The 18,657-nt window shown below is 39.9% G+C and overlaps 3 long non-coding RNA genes across 3 annotated transcripts; all 3 read right to left on the reverse strand.

Moving 5' to 3' along the window:
• Positions 1-5,142: 5,142 nt before the first annotated feature.
• Positions 5,143-5,916, reverse strand: LOC142741338 (uncharacterized). Its single transcript, XR_012881102.1, has 3 exons — positions 5,845-5,916; positions 5,410-5,511; positions 5,143-5,200 (listed from the first exon to the last, which is right to left on the reverse strand). It is a non-coding gene; the product is annotated as an uncharacterized LOC142741338 (long non-coding RNA).
• Positions 5,917-10,642: 4,726 nt separating this feature from the next.
• On the reverse strand, positions 10,643-11,416 carry LOC142741339 (uncharacterized). Its single transcript, XR_012881103.1, has 3 exons — positions 11,345-11,416; positions 10,910-11,011; positions 10,643-10,700 (listed from the first exon to the last, which is right to left on the reverse strand). It is a non-coding gene; the product is annotated as an uncharacterized LOC142741339 (long non-coding RNA).
• Positions 11,417-16,142: 4,726 nt separating this feature from the next.
• On the reverse strand, positions 16,143-16,916 carry LOC142741340 (uncharacterized). Its single transcript, XR_012881104.1, has 3 exons — positions 16,845-16,916; positions 16,410-16,511; positions 16,143-16,200 (listed from the first exon to the last, which is right to left on the reverse strand). It is a non-coding gene; the product is annotated as an uncharacterized LOC142741340 (long non-coding RNA).
• Between the last annotated feature and the right edge of the window lie 1,741 nt (positions 16,917-18,657).

Genomic DNA, 18,657 nt, shown 5'->3' on the forward strand with positions numbered 1-18,657 from the left:
ATACATGGAATCTGGAACGCCAACAAAAAACCAGACACTATGTAACACACCAGATGAAATTTCTCCAATAATGACGGGAGCAAAATCATAAAGTCCTCTTTAGTGTCGTTAGTCGGCCAGACCTAGTATAGTTATTCGCCATTTAATAAAGGCTGACGTCTATATCTTCACAAGACTATAACATAGCCCTAATTGATACTGCCCTACAGGGTCAAACGTTATTTATCGTATTTATGCATGTCATTATAGCTGAATCAAAACTTAACTAAAACATGTCCCTTTCCATATCTATTAGAAAATATTCAAAGTTCTGTTGATAGAAACCACGGCACATACATATTTACCTTGCTTTTCATCAGATCGGAGCGACAGCTGATTGCGGGAGGCCGGTCAGTTTCTCCCGCGTCTGATTGGTCTGTTTTGCGGTCCAGCACCACACAAGATTCTGGAACGCAAACAAAAATCCCGATATTACGTAACATACCATATGAAGTGAACAAAACCACAGAGTCACCAGACAAATACAAGTTTGCTCTTGTCTTTATGGTTTCCTTCCTCTCCCTAATGATAATTTCTTTTAGATCACTGATCACTATGTAGTAACCCCTGGCTGTATTTACTTACCTCATTAGCGTGCGCTTCAGTGACTCACCCAAGTGTGAACCGCAATTAAGCATGACAGCTGGTAAAACCGGAACTGACAGACACATAAAAACAGAGCCCCAGTTTCTAAAACACCAAATAGCCATGATTAAGGACGTGCACAGCGTCTGAAACGCGTAGGCCCCTAGACTGGACCGAGACACTCTTCTATCTGCACACCAGGATTACTTTCCACTGGATCCTGTTTTAACCTTGATATTTAGTAAACTTGGAAACTTTCCATTTTATCCTCTACATCGCTGGATTCAACTCCCTGCCTTGCCTGTCTTCATACATCGTGTGCCGACACGAGATTCCGTGCGATGTCCGCGACACACATGCCAAGTGTCAGGTGAGCTGGAGGATCTCTCCCATATCTTCTGTGTTATCTGCTCGGCTTTTTCCTCTCGTGCTCACCCCCTCAACATATACGTCCCAGTGTGGACAAACAAGACCCTACTATCCACGGTTGTGTATAATTATCTTGTTTTGAACAATTGTGCTGCAGAAGGAGTTCTTCCATACAAGTCTGTTACCTGAATAAGTCTACAGGGAATTAATTATCTATATATCTCAAGATTTATAATTGTCATATGCTGGCTAAAGTTTTTCTTTTTCTATTGTTTTTAAACCAAACTGAACTTTCTGCTCTCTAAACATTTGGAGAAAATACCTACTGTACATAGGCAACCGGACATACAACACTACAACTATTCACTGTTCTCGAGACTTAATACAATATGTCTAACGAAGCTCAGTTAACCAGATCTGAACTAGCCGCAAAAGTTTTTGGCAATAAGGGAAAAACCTTCGAAAGAAACCTTGATCTGGAAGACTTATTCCACAACTTGGAAAAACATTTGGCACAACAGGCAAAATTGTGGTGGGACCTTACCACCCTGAAAAATTATGTCTCAAAAGACATGATCCCAAGGGGTCTACGCCTAAGAAAAATGCCCTCCTTTGTATACTCTGAGGATTTCCAGAAAGAATGGAACCAAACCTTATCTGACTGTTCAATCAAGCTAATGAATCTAATTACAAAACAAGAAGAGCAAAAACTAACAGAACTGGAAATAAAAATAGCAGATATCAAAAAGGAATTGGATGCTCTTTCAAATTCACCTTCTTATTCACAACTTGATGCTCGCATGTCTTCTCACATTGATAAGCTAGATCTTTCTATAGCAGAAACAAAAAAATCCAAATTTCAACGAGATACTAGAGATTACATGAACAACGAAGTATACAATTGGAACAGAAAAGAACGCAATTTTAATAGACCCAGACCCATTTTGAAAAAACGTAATCAACAATACAAAAGATACAGAGACATGCCCAGTAGAGTAAGCTTCAGCTCTACGGAACCCGACTCAGCAGAAGGTTTCTCAGAAGAAGACAATGGGGGAAGATATCCCCGTCTCTACCACAGACAAGAAGACACTACACAATCATCAAAAAACGAGGAAGGAGGGGCGGGAGGAAGCACAAATCGGCCCTATCAAGAACAAACCCGCCACCTCCGATCCAGAAAATTTCAACACCATTAAACCCCAATATAACGAATCTTTCATCTTGTCCCCTCACGATAGAACAAGAAGAAGTCCTTTCATTGGGCCTCAACTTTGCCCCCAACAATAACTTCAATTTGTTCAATACACTACTAGATATTAACAAATTCATTCGCAACTTGACCGTCAAAAAATATTTTCTCAATGCAGATTCCACCACAAACGAAGATCCCAATACATCTATAGTATCTCCAAGCCTTCCCACTATCAATCTTCAAGAAAACAAACAACAACTCATATCTAATTTTTCCTTTCAAGAACATAGAACCTTAGCATGTTTGGAAAGTCTACAGGAAGAAATTCCAGAACAAACAGTTACGATGGCTTCCAACTTCACCACGTCCAACTCCAAATTCTATCCCGTGAACTCACGAACAGAATCTATGGATCGTTTTCAACTCATCATTGAACAAGAACTACAAATTTTAGCGGATGGACTCAAAACCAATCATGTAGAATCCAACATGCCTAATCGTTTTAAGAAAGCAATAAAGTCCTTGAAGGACAACAAAGAACTAACGATAAAAATGGCAGATAAAGGCGGAGGAATTGCCATCATGAACAGATCGGATTATCAACAATCAATATTAGATATGCTTTCTGATAAGAATACTTACAAAAAACTCGACACAAATCCTACAGTCAAAATAAAGTTTCTAATGAAAAGTCTACTAAATGAGGGTCTCCAAGGGGGGTTCATCAATCAGAAACAATTCAACTACCTGTATGTTGAACAACCCATCACACCTATAATTCATGCTTTACCTAAAACTCACAAGCAAATCAACCCTCCACCAATGAGACCCATAGTCTCAGGGATAGGCTCGATATTAGAAAAACTATCAGAATGGCTCGACACCCTTCTACAACCTTTGGCTCAGCGAACTCCAGGTTTTTTGAAGGATACAAAAAATGTCCTCAACTCCCTGAAAGACAAAGTTTGGAACGATGATTATACCTGGTTAACCTGCGATGTCGTTTCGCTCTATACATCCATCCCCCATCATGTAGCCTACACTGCTTTAGAAAACCATCTTCAAAAACACAGTACTTATGAAAAAAATTTTCAAACCTACATTCTAAATGTACTGATGTTTCTAATGAAGCACAACTTCTTCCAATTTGATGGCAAGTATTTTCTCCAACTGAAAGGCGTCTCTATGGGAGCCAAATTCTCCCCATCAATTGCAAACCTGGTAATGGCGTGGTGGGAGGAATTATACATCTTCTCCAGCAACAACATATATGGCAAAGACATCGAGTGGTACGGAAGATACATCGATGACCTCCTGTTGATTTGGAAAGGTTCCATCGATCTCATCCCAAATTTCATTGATTATCTTAACCATAATCCCTACAACCTCAAGTTCACCTATAACCACGATAAAAAGTCTATAGTCTTTCTAGACTTAGAATTAGAGGGAAAAATAGGTCAAATCATCTCGACCCAAACACATCGGAAACCTACCTCCGCCAACTCCATTTTGCATGCCAAGAGCAACCACTCCAAACATACCATTAAGGCCATCCCAGTAGGAGAACTCCATCGTGCAAAAAGAAACTGCACCTCAGCGAAACAATTCAACACAGAACAGGAACAAATAACAACAAGATTAATCAATAGAGGTTATCCATTATGGTCCCTTTCCAGGGCTCGCGACATCATAACTAAAAAACCAAGAGCTCAACTTCTAGAACACCATCAAACATGTAAACTGGATTCCAATCAGCCGACACTGGTTTTACAGCAAAGCAACCAGTTTCAGGAAATAAAACACCTAGTAAATAGGTATCTACCTATCCTTATGGAGGACAGTGACCTGCGGTCTATACTTAAGGAAGGATGCAAAGTAATAGCAAGAAAAGCTCCATCAATAGGCAGCATCCTCTCACCATCTGCATTCACATCACAAGAGACCAAATCGACCTGGCTAGAAACCAAAGGGTTCTACAAATGTGGACAGCACCCCTGTAAGGTATGCCAATTTGCATATCCCACGAAAACCTTTTGTGACTCCACACAGTCAGACACATACACCATCCAAAATTACATTAACTGTAATACTGAGTCGGTCATCTACGTCATCGAATGTACTGAATGCTTATTAAAATATATTGGCTGCACGAACCGAAAACTAAAAATTAGGATCCTCGAACACCTCAGCTACATAAGAAATCCAAATATTACAAATATCTCAAGTGCCTCCAAACATTTCATACATTTCCATAACCGCACAATTAATACTTTTCGTTGCTTTGCCATAGAAAAAATTAATCTCCCTAAAAGAGGAGGAGATTTGAAACACAAAACTCACCTGCGAGAGGCATTTTGGATATATAGATTAAAAACAAGGTTCCCTCTGGGACTCAATCTCAAGAAAGAACTCATGTTCCAGTACTAATCCAGGTCATTACATCCTTCGTACACCGTGTCCTCCCATAGTTGTAGTCATGCCAGAATAGGATTTTTTCACAACATGTACTTTCTCCACTTGTATACCCGAGTCTACAATATCTTTTTGCTGACATAACATGTGCTTTTTGTACAGCAAATCAACAAAATATTCGAGACTTTTTTAGCCACTTTTCTTTTATTTTTCAATCAATTTTTCTTCATTTCTTCTGCATTCCCTGCACTCTCAAATTCTTGCTCCATGCATAGAAACTCAGGGCCTCGCCCCTCCTCCAACATGAATCTCTTCGCAAGATCATGTTAAATCATCAACTCTAGTACAGTTCCGCTACAGGTCATACATTTAGGCGAATAGATGATTATAAGTCTTACAATGGCCAAAATACTGTATGTCACAAACCACACAAGAATAACAATCCAAATGTCACAAATAATCACGCCAAATCCTATCTTCATTAGACATGCAAAGAGTTTTACTCAACCACAACATACTTTGGAGCACTCCAGCCGCCATCTACGTGATCAGTGTGGCTTGTTTTCACTGCCGGCTGTTTCTCAGACTTAGTATTAAAATCTGTTAATCAAATAAAAACCAATGTCAACAGCCTTAAGAGACGAGAACATAGCCTCAATCGATATTACTACATAGGGTCACATGTCACTTCACCGTACTCCTACAGTGCTTTCCATTCGCGTTCAATACCTAACCAATACATGTCATTCCGTTCATTAATCTATAATCTACAGTAGTCTCCTACTAGTAAACAAGGAATATATATTTACCTTGCACCACATCAAACTGGAACACCGGCTGATTGCTGGAGGCCTGCCAAGTGCCCTTGCCTCTGATTGGTCCGCACCGTGGTCCAGCACTATACATGGAATCTGGAACGCCAACAAAAAACCAGACACTATGTAACACACCAGATGAAATTTCTCCAATAATGACGGGAGCAAAATCATAAAGTCCTCTTTAGTGTCGTTAGTCGGCCAGACCTAGTATAGTTATTCGCCATTTAATAAAGGCTGACGTCTATATCTTCACAAGACTATAACATAGCCCTAATTGATACTGCCCTACAGGGTCAAACGTTATTTATCGTATTTATGCATGTCATTATAGCTGAATCAAAACTTAACTAAAACATGTCCCTTTCCATATCTATTAGAAAATATTCAAAGTTCTGTTGATAGAAACCACGGCACATACATATTTACCTTGCTTTTCATCAGATCGGAGCGACAGCTGATTGCGGGAGGCCGGTCAGTTTCTCCCGCGTCTGATTGGTCTGTTTTGCGGTCCAGCACCACACAAGATTCTGGAACGCAAACAAAAATCCCGATATTACGTAACATACCATATGAAGTGAACAAAACCACAGAGTCACCAGACAAATACAAGTTTGCTCTTGTCTTTATGGTTTCCTTCCTCTCCCTAATGATAATTTCTTTTAGATCACTGATCACTATGTAGTAACCCCTGGCTGTATTTACTTACCTCATTAGCGTGCGCTTCAGTGACTCACCCAAGTGTGAACCGCAATTAAGCATGACAGCTGGTAAAACCGGAACTGACAGACACATAAAAACAGAGCCCCAGTTTCTAAAACACCAAATAGCCATGATTAAGGACGTGCACAGCGTCTGAAACGCGTAGGCCCCTAGACTGGACCGAGACACTCTTCTATCTGCACACCAGGATTACTTTCCACTGGATCCTGTTTTAACCTTGATATTTAGTAAACTTGGAAACTTTCCATTTTATCCTCTACATCGCTGGATTCAACTCCCTGCCTTGCCTGTCTTCATACATCGTGTGCCGACACGAGATTCCGTGCGATGTCCGCGACACACATGCCAAGTGTCAGGTGAGCTGGAGGATCTCTCCCATATCTTCTGTGTTATCTGCTCGGCTTTTTCCTCTCGTGCTCACCCCCTCAACATATACGTCCCAGTGTGGACAAACAAGACCCTACTATCCACGGTTGTGTATAATTATCTTGTTTTGAACAATTGTGCTGCAGAAGGAGTTCTTCCATACAAGTCTGTTACCTGAATAAGTCTACAGGGAATTAATTATCTATATATCTCAAGATTTATAATTGTCATATGCTGGCTAAAGTTTTTCTTTTTCTATTGTTTTTAAACCAAACTGAACTTTCTGCTCTCTAAACATTTGGAGAAAATACCTACTGTACATAGGCAACCGGACATACAACACTACAACTATTCACTGTTCTCGAGACTTAATACAATATGTCTAACGAAGCTCAGTTAACCAGATCTGAACTAGCCGCAAAAGTTTTTGGCAATAAGGGAAAAACCTTCGAAAGAAACCTTGATCTGGAAGACTTATTCCACAACTTGGAAAAACATTTGGCACAACAGGCAAAATTGTGGTGGGACCTTACCACCCTGAAAAATTATGTCTCAAAAGACATGATCCCAAGGGGTCTACGCCTAAGAAAAATGCCCTCCTTTGTATACTCTGAGGATTTCCAGAAAGAATGGAACCAAACCTTATCTGACTGTTCAATCAAGCTAATGAATCTAATTACAAAACAAGAAGAGCAAAAACTAACAGAACTGGAAATAAAAATAGCAGATATCAAAAAGGAATTGGATGCTCTTTCAAATTCACCTTCTTATTCACAACTTGATGCTCGCATGTCTTCTCACATTGATAAGCTAGATCTTTCTATAGCAGAAACAAAAAAATCCAAATTTCAACGAGATACTAGAGATTACATGAACAACGAAGTATACAATTGGAACAGAAAAGAACGCAATTTTAATAGACCCAGACCCATTTTGAAAAAACGTAATCAACAATACAAAAGATACAGAGACATGCCCAGTAGAGTAAGCTTCAGCTCTACGGAACCCGACTCAGCAGAAGGTTTCTCAGAAGAAGACAATGGGGGAAGATATCCCCGTCTCTACCACAGACAAGAAGACACTACACAATCATCAAAAAACGAGGAAGGAGGGGCGGGAGGAAGCACAAATCGGCCCTATCAAGAACAAACCCGCCACCTCCGATCCAGAAAATTTCAACACCATTAAACCCCAATATAACGAATCTTTCATCTTGTCCCCTCACGATAGAACAAGAAGAAGTCCTTTCATTGGGCCTCAACTTTGCCCCCAACAATAACTTCAATTTGTTCAATACACTACTAGATATTAACAAATTCATTCGCAACTTGACCGTCAAAAAATATTTTCTCAATGCAGATTCCACCACAAACGAAGATCCCAATACATCTATAGTATCTCCAAGCCTTCCCACTATCAATCTTCAAGAAAACAAACAACAACTCATATCTAATTTTTCCTTTCAAGAACATAGAACCTTAGCATGTTTGGAAAGTCTACAGGAAGAAATTCCAGAACAAACAGTTACGATGGCTTCCAACTTCACCACGTCCAACTCCAAATTCTATCCCGTGAACTCACGAACAGAATCTATGGATCGTTTTCAACTCATCATTGAACAAGAACTACAAATTTTAGCGGATGGACTCAAAACCAATCATGTAGAATCCAACATGCCTAATCGTTTTAAGAAAGCAATAAAGTCCTTGAAGGACAACAAAGAACTAACGATAAAAATGGCAGATAAAGGCGGAGGAATTGCCATCATGAACAGATCGGATTATCAACAATCAATATTAGATATGCTTTCTGATAAGAATACTTACAAAAAACTCGACACAAATCCTACAGTCAAAATAAAGTTTCTAATGAAAAGTCTACTAAATGAGGGTCTCCAAGGGGGGTTCATCAATCAGAAACAATTCAACTACCTGTATGTTGAACAACCCATCACACCTATAATTCATGCTTTACCTAAAACTCACAAGCAAATCAACCCTCCACCAATGAGACCCATAGTCTCAGGGATAGGCTCGATATTAGAAAAACTATCAGAATGGCTCGACACCCTTCTACAACCTTTGGCTCAGCGAACTCCAGGTTTTTTGAAGGATACAAAAAATGTCCTCAACTCCCTGAAAGACAAAGTTTGGAACGATGATTATACCTGGTTAACCTGCGATGTCGTTTCGCTCTATACATCCATCCCCCATCATGTAGCCTACACTGCTTTAGAAAACCATCTTCAAAAACACAGTACTTATGAAAAAAATTTTCAAACCTACATTCTAAATGTACTGATGTTTCTAATGAAGCACAACTTCTTCCAATTTGATGGCAAGTATTTTCTCCAACTGAAAGGCGTCTCTATGGGAGCCAAATTCTCCCCATCAATTGCAAACCTGGTAATGGCGTGGTGGGAGGAATTATACATCTTCTCCAGCAACAACATATATGGCAAAGACATCGAGTGGTACGGAAGATACATCGATGACCTCCTGTTGATTTGGAAAGGTTCCATCGATCTCATCCCAAATTTCATTGATTATCTTAACCATAATCCCTACAACCTCAAGTTCACCTATAACCACGATAAAAAGTCTATAGTCTTTCTAGACTTAGAATTAGAGGGAAAAATAGGTCAAATCATCTCGACCCAAACACATCGGAAACCTACCTCCGCCAACTCCATTTTGCATGCCAAGAGCAACCACTCCAAACATACCATTAAGGCCATCCCAGTAGGAGAACTCCATCGTGCAAAAAGAAACTGCACCTCAGCGAAACAATTCAACACAGAACAGGAACAAATAACAACAAGATTAATCAATAGAGGTTATCCATTATGGTCCCTTTCCAGGGCTCGCGACATCATAACTAAAAAACCAAGAGCTCAACTTCTAGAACACCATCAAACATGTAAACTGGATTCCAATCAGCCGACACTGGTTTTACAGCAAAGCAACCAGTTTCAGGAAATAAAACACCTAGTAAATAGGTATCTACCTATCCTTATGGAGGACAGTGACCTGCGGTCTATACTTAAGGAAGGATGCAAAGTAATAGCAAGAAAAGCTCCATCAATAGGCAGCATCCTCTCACCATCTGCATTCACATCACAAGAGACCAAATCGACCTGGCTAGAAACCAAAGGGTTCTACAAATGTGGACAGCACCCCTGTAAGGTATGCCAATTTGCATATCCCACGAAAACCTTTTGTGACTCCACACAGTCAGACACATACACCATCCAAAATTACATTAACTGTAATACTGAGTCGGTCATCTACGTCATCGAATGTACTGAATGCTTATTAAAATATATTGGCTGCACGAACCGAAAACTAAAAATTAGGATCCTCGAACACCTCAGCTACATAAGAAATCCAAATATTACAAATATCTCAAGTGCCTCCAAACATTTCATACATTTCCATAACCGCACAATTAATACTTTTCGTTGCTTTGCCATAGAAAAAATTAATCTCCCTAAAAGAGGAGGAGATTTGAAACACAAAACTCACCTGCGAGAGGCATTTTGGATATATAGATTAAAAACAAGGTTCCCTCTGGGACTCAATCTCAAGAAAGAACTCATGTTCCAGTACTAATCCAGGTCATTACATCCTTCGTACACCGTGTCCTCCCATAGTTGTAGTCATGCCAGAATAGGATTTTTTCACAACATGTACTTTCTCCACTTGTATACCCGAGTCTACAATATCTTTTTGCTGACATAACATGTGCTTTTTGTACAGCAAATCAACAAAATATTCGAGACTTTTTTAGCCACTTTTCTTTTATTTTTCAATCAATTTTTCTTCATTTCTTCTGCATTCCCTGCACTCTCAAATTCTTGCTCCATGCATAGAAACTCAGGGCCTCGCCCCTCCTCCAACATGAATCTCTTCGCAAGATCATGTTAAATCATCAACTCTAGTACAGTTCCGCTACAGGTCATACATTTAGGCGAATAGATGATTATAAGTCTTACAATGGCCAAAATACTGTATGTCACAAACCACACAAGAATAACAATCCAAATGTCACAAATAATCACGCCAAATCCTATCTTCATTAGACATGCAAAGAGTTTTACTCAACCACAACATACTTTGGAGCACTCCAGCCGCCATCTACGTGATCAGTGTGGCTTGTTTTCACTGCCGGCTGTTTCTCAGACTTAGTATTAAAATCTGTTAATCAAATAAAAACCAATGTCAACAGCCTTAAGAGACGAGAACATAGCCTCAATCGATATTACTACATAGGGTCACATGTCACTTCACCGTACTCCTACAGTGCTTTCCATTCGCGTTCAATACCTAACCAATACATGTCATTCCGTTCATTAATCTATAATCTACAGTAGTCTCCTACTAGTAAACAAGGAATATATATTTACCTTGCACCACATCAAACTGGAACACCGGCTGATTGCTGGAGGCCTGCCAAGTGCCCTTGCCTCTGATTGGTCCGCACCGTGGTCCAGCACTATACATGGAATCTGGAACGCCAACAAAAAACCAGACACTATGTAACACACCAGATGAAATTTCTCCAATAATGACGGGAGCAAAATCATAAAGTCCTCTTTAGTGTCGTTAGTCGGCCAGACCTAGTATAGTTATTCGCCATTTAATAAAGGCTGACGTCTATATCTTCACAAGACTATAACATAGCCCTAATTGATACTGCCCTACAGGGTCAAACGTTATTTATCGTATTTATGCATGTCATTATAGCTGAATCAAAACTTAACTAAAACATGTCCCTTTCCATATCTATTAGAAAATATTCAAAGTTCTGTTGATAGAAACCACGGCACATACATATTTACCTTGCTTTTCATCAGATCGGAGCGACAGCTGATTGCGGGAGGCCGGTCAGTTTCTCCCGCGTCTGATTGGTCTGTTTTGCGGTCCAGCACCACACAAGATTCTGGAACGCAAACAAAAATCCCGATATTACGTAACATACCATATGAAGTGAACAAAACCACAGAGTCACCAGACAAATACAAGTTTGCTCTTGTCTTTATGGTTTCCTTCCTCTCCCTAATGATAATTTCTTTTAGATCACTGATCACTATGTAGTAACCCCTGGCTGTATTTACTTACCTCATTAGCGTGCGCTTCAGTGACTCACCCAAGTGTGAACCGCAATTAAGCATGACAGCTGGTAAAACCGGAACTGACAGACACATAAAAACAGAGCCCCAGTTTCTAAAACACCAAATAGCCATGATTAAGGACGTGCACAGCGTCTGAAACGCGTAGGCCCCTAGACTGGACCGAGACACTCTTCTATCTGCACACCAGGATTACTTTCCACTGGATCCTGTTTTAACCTTGATATTTAGTAAACTTGGAAACTTTCCATTTTATCCTCTACATCGCTGGATTCAACTCCCTGCCTTGCCTGTCTTCATACATCGTGTGCCGACACGAGATTCCGTGCGATGTCCGCGACACACATGCCAAGTGTCAGGTGAGCTGGAGGATCTCTCCCATATCTTCTGTGTTATCTGCTCGGCTTTTTCTTCTCGTGCTCACCCCCTCAACATATACGTCCCAGTGTGGACAAACAAGACCCTACTATCCACGGTTGTGTATAATTATCTTGTTTTGAACAATTGTGCTGCAGAAGGAGTTCTTCCATACAAGTCTGTTACCTGAATAAGTCTACAGGGAATTAATTATCTATATATCTCAAGATTTATAATTGTCATATGCTGGCTAAAGTTTTTCTTTTTCTATTGTTTTTAAACCAAACTGAACTTTCTGCTCTCTAAACATTTGGAGAAAATACCTACTGTACATAGGCAACCGGACATACAACACTACAACTATTCACTGTTCTCGAGACTTAATACAATATGTCTAACGAAGCTCAGTTAACCAGATCTGAACTAGCCGCAAAAGTTTTTGGCAATAAGGGAAAAACCTTCGAAAGAAACCTTGATCTGGAAGACTTATTCCACAACTTGGAAAAACATTTGGCACAACAGGCAAAATTGTGGTGGGACCTTACCACCCTGAAAAATTATGTCTCAAAAGACATGATCCCAAGGGGTCTACGCCTAAGAAAAATGCCCTCCTTTGTATACTCTGAGGATTTCCAGAAAGAATGGAACCAAACCTTATCTGACTGTTCAATCAAGCTAATGAATCTAATTACAAAACAAGAAGAGCAAAAACTAACAGAACTGGAAATAAAAATAGCAGATATCAAAAAGGAATTGGATGCTCTTTCAAATTCACCTTCTTATTCACAACTTGATGCTCGCATGTCTTCTCACATTGATAAGCTAGATCTTTCTATAGCAGAAACAAAAAAATCCAAATTTCAACGAGATACTAGAGATTACATGAACAACGAAGTATACAATTGGAACAGAAAAGAACGCAATTTTAATAGACCCAGACCCATTTTGAAAAAACGTAATCAACAATACAAAAGATACAGAGACATGCCCAGTAGAGTAAGCTTCAGCTCTACGGAACCCGACTCAGCAGAAGGTTTCTCAGAAGAAGACAATGGGGGAAGATATCCCCGTCTCTACCACAGACAAGAAGACACTACACAATCATCAAAAAACGAGGAAGGAGGGGCGGGAGGAAGCACAAATCGGCCCTATCAAGAACAAACCCGCCACCTCCGATCCAGAAAATTTCAACACCATTAAACCCCAATATAACGAATCTTTCATCTTGTCCCCTCACGATAGAACAAGAAGAAGTCCTTTCATTGGGCCTCAACTTTGCCCCCAACAATAACTTCAATTTGTTCAATACACTACTAGATATTAACAAATTCATTCGCAACTTGACCGTCAAAAAATATTTTCTCAATGCAGATTCCACCACAAACGAAGATCCCAATACATCTATAGTATCTCCAAGCCTTCCCACTATCAATCTTCAAGAAAACAAACAACAACTCATATCTAATTTTTCCTTTCAAGAACATAGAACCTTAGCATGTTTGGAAAGTCTACAGGAAGAAATTCCAGAACAAACAGTTACGATGGCTTCCAACTTCACCACGTCCAACTCCAAATTCTATCCCGTGAACTCACGAACAGAATCTATGGATCGTTTTCAACTCATCATTGAACAAGAACTACAAATTTTAGCGGATGGACTCAAAACCAATCATGTAGAATCCAACATGCCTAATCGTTTTAAGAAAGCAATAAAGTCCTTGAAGGACAACAAAGAACTAACGATAAAAATGGCAGATAAAGGCGGAGGAATTGCCATCATGAACAGATCGGATTATCAACAATCAATATTAGATATGCTTTCTGATAAGAATACTTACAAAAAACTCGACACAAATCCTACAGTCAAAATAAAGTTTCTAATGAAAAGTCTACTAAATGAGGGTCTCCAAGGGGGGTTCATCAATCAGAAACAATTCAACTACCTGTATGTTGAACAACCCATCACACCTATAATTCATGCTTTACCTAAAACTCACAAGCAAATCAACCCTCCACCAATGAGACCCATAGTCTCAGGGATAGGCTCGATATTAGAAAAACTATCAGAATGGCTCGACACCCTTCTACAACCTTTGGCTCAGCGAACTCCAGGTTTTTTGAAGGATACAAAAAATGTCCTCAACTCCCTGAAAGACAAAGTTTGGAACGATGATTATACCTGGTTAACCTGCGATGTCGTTTCGCTCTATACATCCATCCCCCATCATGTAGCCTACACTGCTTTAGAAAACCATCTTCAAAAACACAGTACTTATGAAAAAAATTTTCAAACCTACATTCTAAATGTACTGATGTTTCTAATGAAGCACAACTTCTTCCAATTTGATGGCAAGTATTTTCTCCAACTGAAAGGCGTCTCTATGGGAGCCAAATTCTCCCCATCAATTGCAAACCTGGTAATGGCGTGGTGGGAGGAATTATACATCTTCTCCAGCAACAACATATATGGCAAAGACATCGAGTGGTACGGAAGATACATCGATGACCTCCTGTTGATTTGGAAAGGTTCCATCGATCTCATCCCAAATTTCATTGATTATCTTAACCATAATCCCTACAACCTCAAGTTCACCTATAACCACGATAAAAAGTCTATAGTCTTTCTAGACTTAGAATTAGAGGGAAAAATAGGTCAAATCATCTCGACCCAAACACATCGGAAACCTACCTCCGCCAACTCCATTTTGCATGCCAAGAGCAACCACTCCAAACATACCATTAAGGCCATCCCAGTAGGAGAACTCCATCGTGCAAAAAGAAACTGCACCTCAGCGAAACAATTCAACACAGAACAGGAACAAATAACAACAAGATTAATCAATAGAGGTTATCCATTATGGTCCCTTTCCAGGGCTCGCGACATCATAACTAAAAAACCAAGAGCTCAACTTCTAGAACACCATCAAACATGTAAACTGGATTCCAATCAGCCGACACTGGTTTTACAGCAAAGCAACCAGTTTCAGGAAATAAAACACCTAGTAAATAGGTATCTACCTATCCTTATGGAGGACAGTGACCTGCGGTCTATACTTAAGGAAGGATGCAAAGTAATAGCAAGAAAAGCTCCATCAATAGGCAGCATCCTCTCACCATCTGCATTCACATCACAAGAGACCAAATCGACCTGGCTAGAAACCAAAGGGTTCTACAAATGTGGACAGCACCCCTGTAAGGTATGCCAATTTGCATATCCCACGAAAACCTTTTGTGACTCCACACAGTCAGACACATACACCATCCAAAATTACATTAACTGTAATACTGAGTCGGTCATCTACGTCATCGAATGTACTGAATGCTTATTAAAATATATTGGCTGCACGAACCGAAAACTAAAAATTAGGATCCTCGAACACCTCAGCTACATAAGAAATCCAAATATTACAAATATCTCAAGTGCCTCCAAACATTTCATACATTTCCATAACCGCACAATTAATACTTTTCGTTGCTTTGCCATAGAAAAAATTAATCTCCCTAAAAGAGGAGGAGATTTGAAACACAAAACTCACCTGCGAGAGGCATTTTGGATATATAGATTAAAAACAAGGTTCCCTCTGGGACTCAATCTCAAGAAAGAACTCATGTTCCAGTACTAATCCAGGTCATTACATCCTTCGTACACCGTGTCCTCCCATAGTTGTAGTCATGCCAGAATAGGATTTTTTCACAACATGTACTTTCTCCACTCGTATACCCGAGTCTACAATATCTTTTTGCTGACATAACATGTGCTTTTTGTACAGCAAATCAACAAAATATTCGAGACTTTTTTAGCCACTTTTCTTTTATTTTTCAATCAATTTTTCTTCATTTCTTCTGCATTCCCTGCACTCTCAAATTCTCGCTCCATGCATAGAAACTCAGGGCCTCGCCCCTCCTCCAACATGAATCTCTTCGCAAGATCATGTTAAATCATCAACTCTAGTACAGTTCCGCTACAGGTCATACATTTAGGCGAATAGATGATTATAAGTCTTACAATGGCCAAAATACTGTATGTCACAAACCACACAAGAATAACAATCCAAATGTCACAAATAATCACGCCAAATCCTATCTTCATTAGACATGCAAAGAGTTTTACTCAACCACAACATACTTTGGAGCACTCCAGCCGCCATCTACGTGATCAGTGTGGCTTGTTTTCACTGCCGGCTGTTTCTCAGACTTAGTATTAAAATCTGTTAATCAAATAAAAACCAATGTCAACAGCCTTAAGAGACGAGAACATAGCCTCAATCGATATTACTACATAGGGTCACATGTCACTTCACCGTACTCCTACAGTGCTTTCCATTCGCGTTCAATACCTAACCAATAAATGTCATTCCGTTCATTAATCTATAATCTACAGTAGTCTCCTACTAGTAAACAAGGAATATATATTTACCTTGCACCACATCAAACTGGAACACCGGCTGATTGCTGGAGGCCTGCCAAGTGCCCTTGCCTCTGATTGGTCCGCACCGTGGTCCAGCACTATACATGGAATCTGGAACGCCAACAAAAAACCAGACACTATGTAACACACCAGATGAAATTTCTCCAATAATGACGGGAGCAAAATCATAAAGTCCTCTTTAGTGTCGTTAGTCGGCCAGACCTAGTATAGTTATTCGCCATTTAATAAAGGCTGACGTCTATATCTTCACAAGACTATAACATAGCCCTAATTGATACTGCCCTACAGGGTCAAACGTTATTTATCGTATTTATGCATGTCATTATAGCTGAATCAAAACTTAACTAAAACATGTCCCTTTCCATATCTATTAGAAAATATTCAAAGTTCTGTTGATAGAAACCACGGCACATACATATTTACCTTGCTTTTCATCAGATCGGAGCGACAGCTGATTGCGGGAGGCCGGTCAGTTTCTCCCGCGTCTGATTGGTCTGTTTTGCGGTCCAGCACCACACAAGATTCTGGAACGCAAACAAAAATCCCGATATTACGTAACATACCATATGAAGTGAACAAAACCACAGAGTCACCAGACAAATACAAGTTTGCTCTTGTCTTTATGGTTTCCTTCCTCTCCCTAATGATAATTTCTTTTAGATCACTGATCACTATGTAGTAACCCCTGGCTGTATTTACTTACCTCATTAGCGTGCGCTTCAGTGACTCACCCAAGTGTGAACCGCAATTAAGCATGACAGCTGGTAAAACCGGAACTGACAGACACATAAAAACAGAGCCCCAGTTTCTAAAACACCAAATAGCCATGATTAAGGACGTGCACAGCGTCTGAAACGCGTAGGCCCCTAGACTGGACCGAGACACTCTTCTATCTGCACACCAGGATTACTTTCCACTGGATCCTGTTTTAACCTTGATATTTAGTAAACTTGGAAACTTTCCATTTTATCCTCTACATCGCTGGATTCAACTCCCTGCCTTGCCTGTCTTCATACATCGTGTGCCGACACGAGATTCCGTGCGATGTCCGCGACACACATGCCAAGTGTCAGGTGAGCTGGAGGATCTCTCCCATATCTTCTGTGGAAGAATGTGAAATGCGATGAATTTTGTCCGTGGTCCATTTTGTGTGTGAAAAAGCTAGCATAAACTGACGCATTTGTTAAAAAAAAAGCTAATTTTATTTTGTTCCATCTTATTCAAGAAACTTTCAGAAGAAAACTGGACTGTCTAAAAATATGATAAAGCCCTTGAAGGAAACCTTGTGGGGTCTAGTTGTGTGAATGAAGTAATTTATGGGGTGTTTCTAATGTTTCAGCAGCATTAGGCCCCCAGAAAACAGTATGCGGCTATAAAATCAAATGCAAAATTCCTGGACCGAAAAGGCCAAAAAGCCTCCTTTTATTCCAAGCCCTGGCACATGCCCGCACAGTGAATAAGGCACACATATTTGGTATCCCCATGCACGGGAGAAGTGGAAGAATGTGAAAGGAGATGAATTTTGTCCGTGGTCTATACCGTGTGTGAAAATACTAGCCTAAACTGACGCATTTGCTAAAAAAGCGCTGATTTTATTTTGTTTCATCTTATTCAAGAAACTTTCAGAAGAAAACTGGACTGTCTAAAAATATGATAAACCCCTTGAAGAAAACCTTGTGGGGTCTACTTGTGTGAATGAAGTCATTTATGGGGTGTTTCTAATGTTTCAGCAGCATTACGCCCCCCAGAAAACAGTATGCGGCTATAAAATCAAAAGCAGAATTCCTGGACCGAAAAGGCCAAAAAGCCTCCTTTTATGCCAAGCCCTGGCACATGCCCGCACAGTGAATAAGGCACACATATTTGGTATCCCCATGCACGGGAGAAGTGGAAGAATGTGAAAGGAGATGAATTTTGTCCGTGGTCCATACCGTGTGTGAAAAATGCTATCATAAACTGACGCAATTGCTAAATTCTTGCATTTTTTTCCAATTTTGCCCACTTTAGAGAAAAAAATAAAAATGATATATACTGACAAATGCCACTAAAACAAAGCCCTATCTGTCCTTTAAAAAGAGTGTAAAATTCAAAGATGAACTTTATTCACCTGCAGAGTTATAGTCATCTAAAGAAGCGCATAGCAAAATTGTCAAATTTGCTCTGGTCATTTAGCTGTAAAACAGCCTAGTCCTTAACCGGTTAAATTGTACTGCTATGTGGTTTGCGTACCACTGCT

This window comes from Rhinoderma darwinii, chromosome 2 (assembly GCF_050947455.1).
Source record: "Rhinoderma darwinii isolate aRhiDar2 chromosome 2, aRhiDar2.hap1, whole genome shotgun sequence".
NCBI classification, from domain to species: domain Eukaryota; kingdom Metazoa; phylum Chordata; class Amphibia; order Anura; family Rhinodermatidae; genus Rhinoderma; species Rhinoderma darwinii.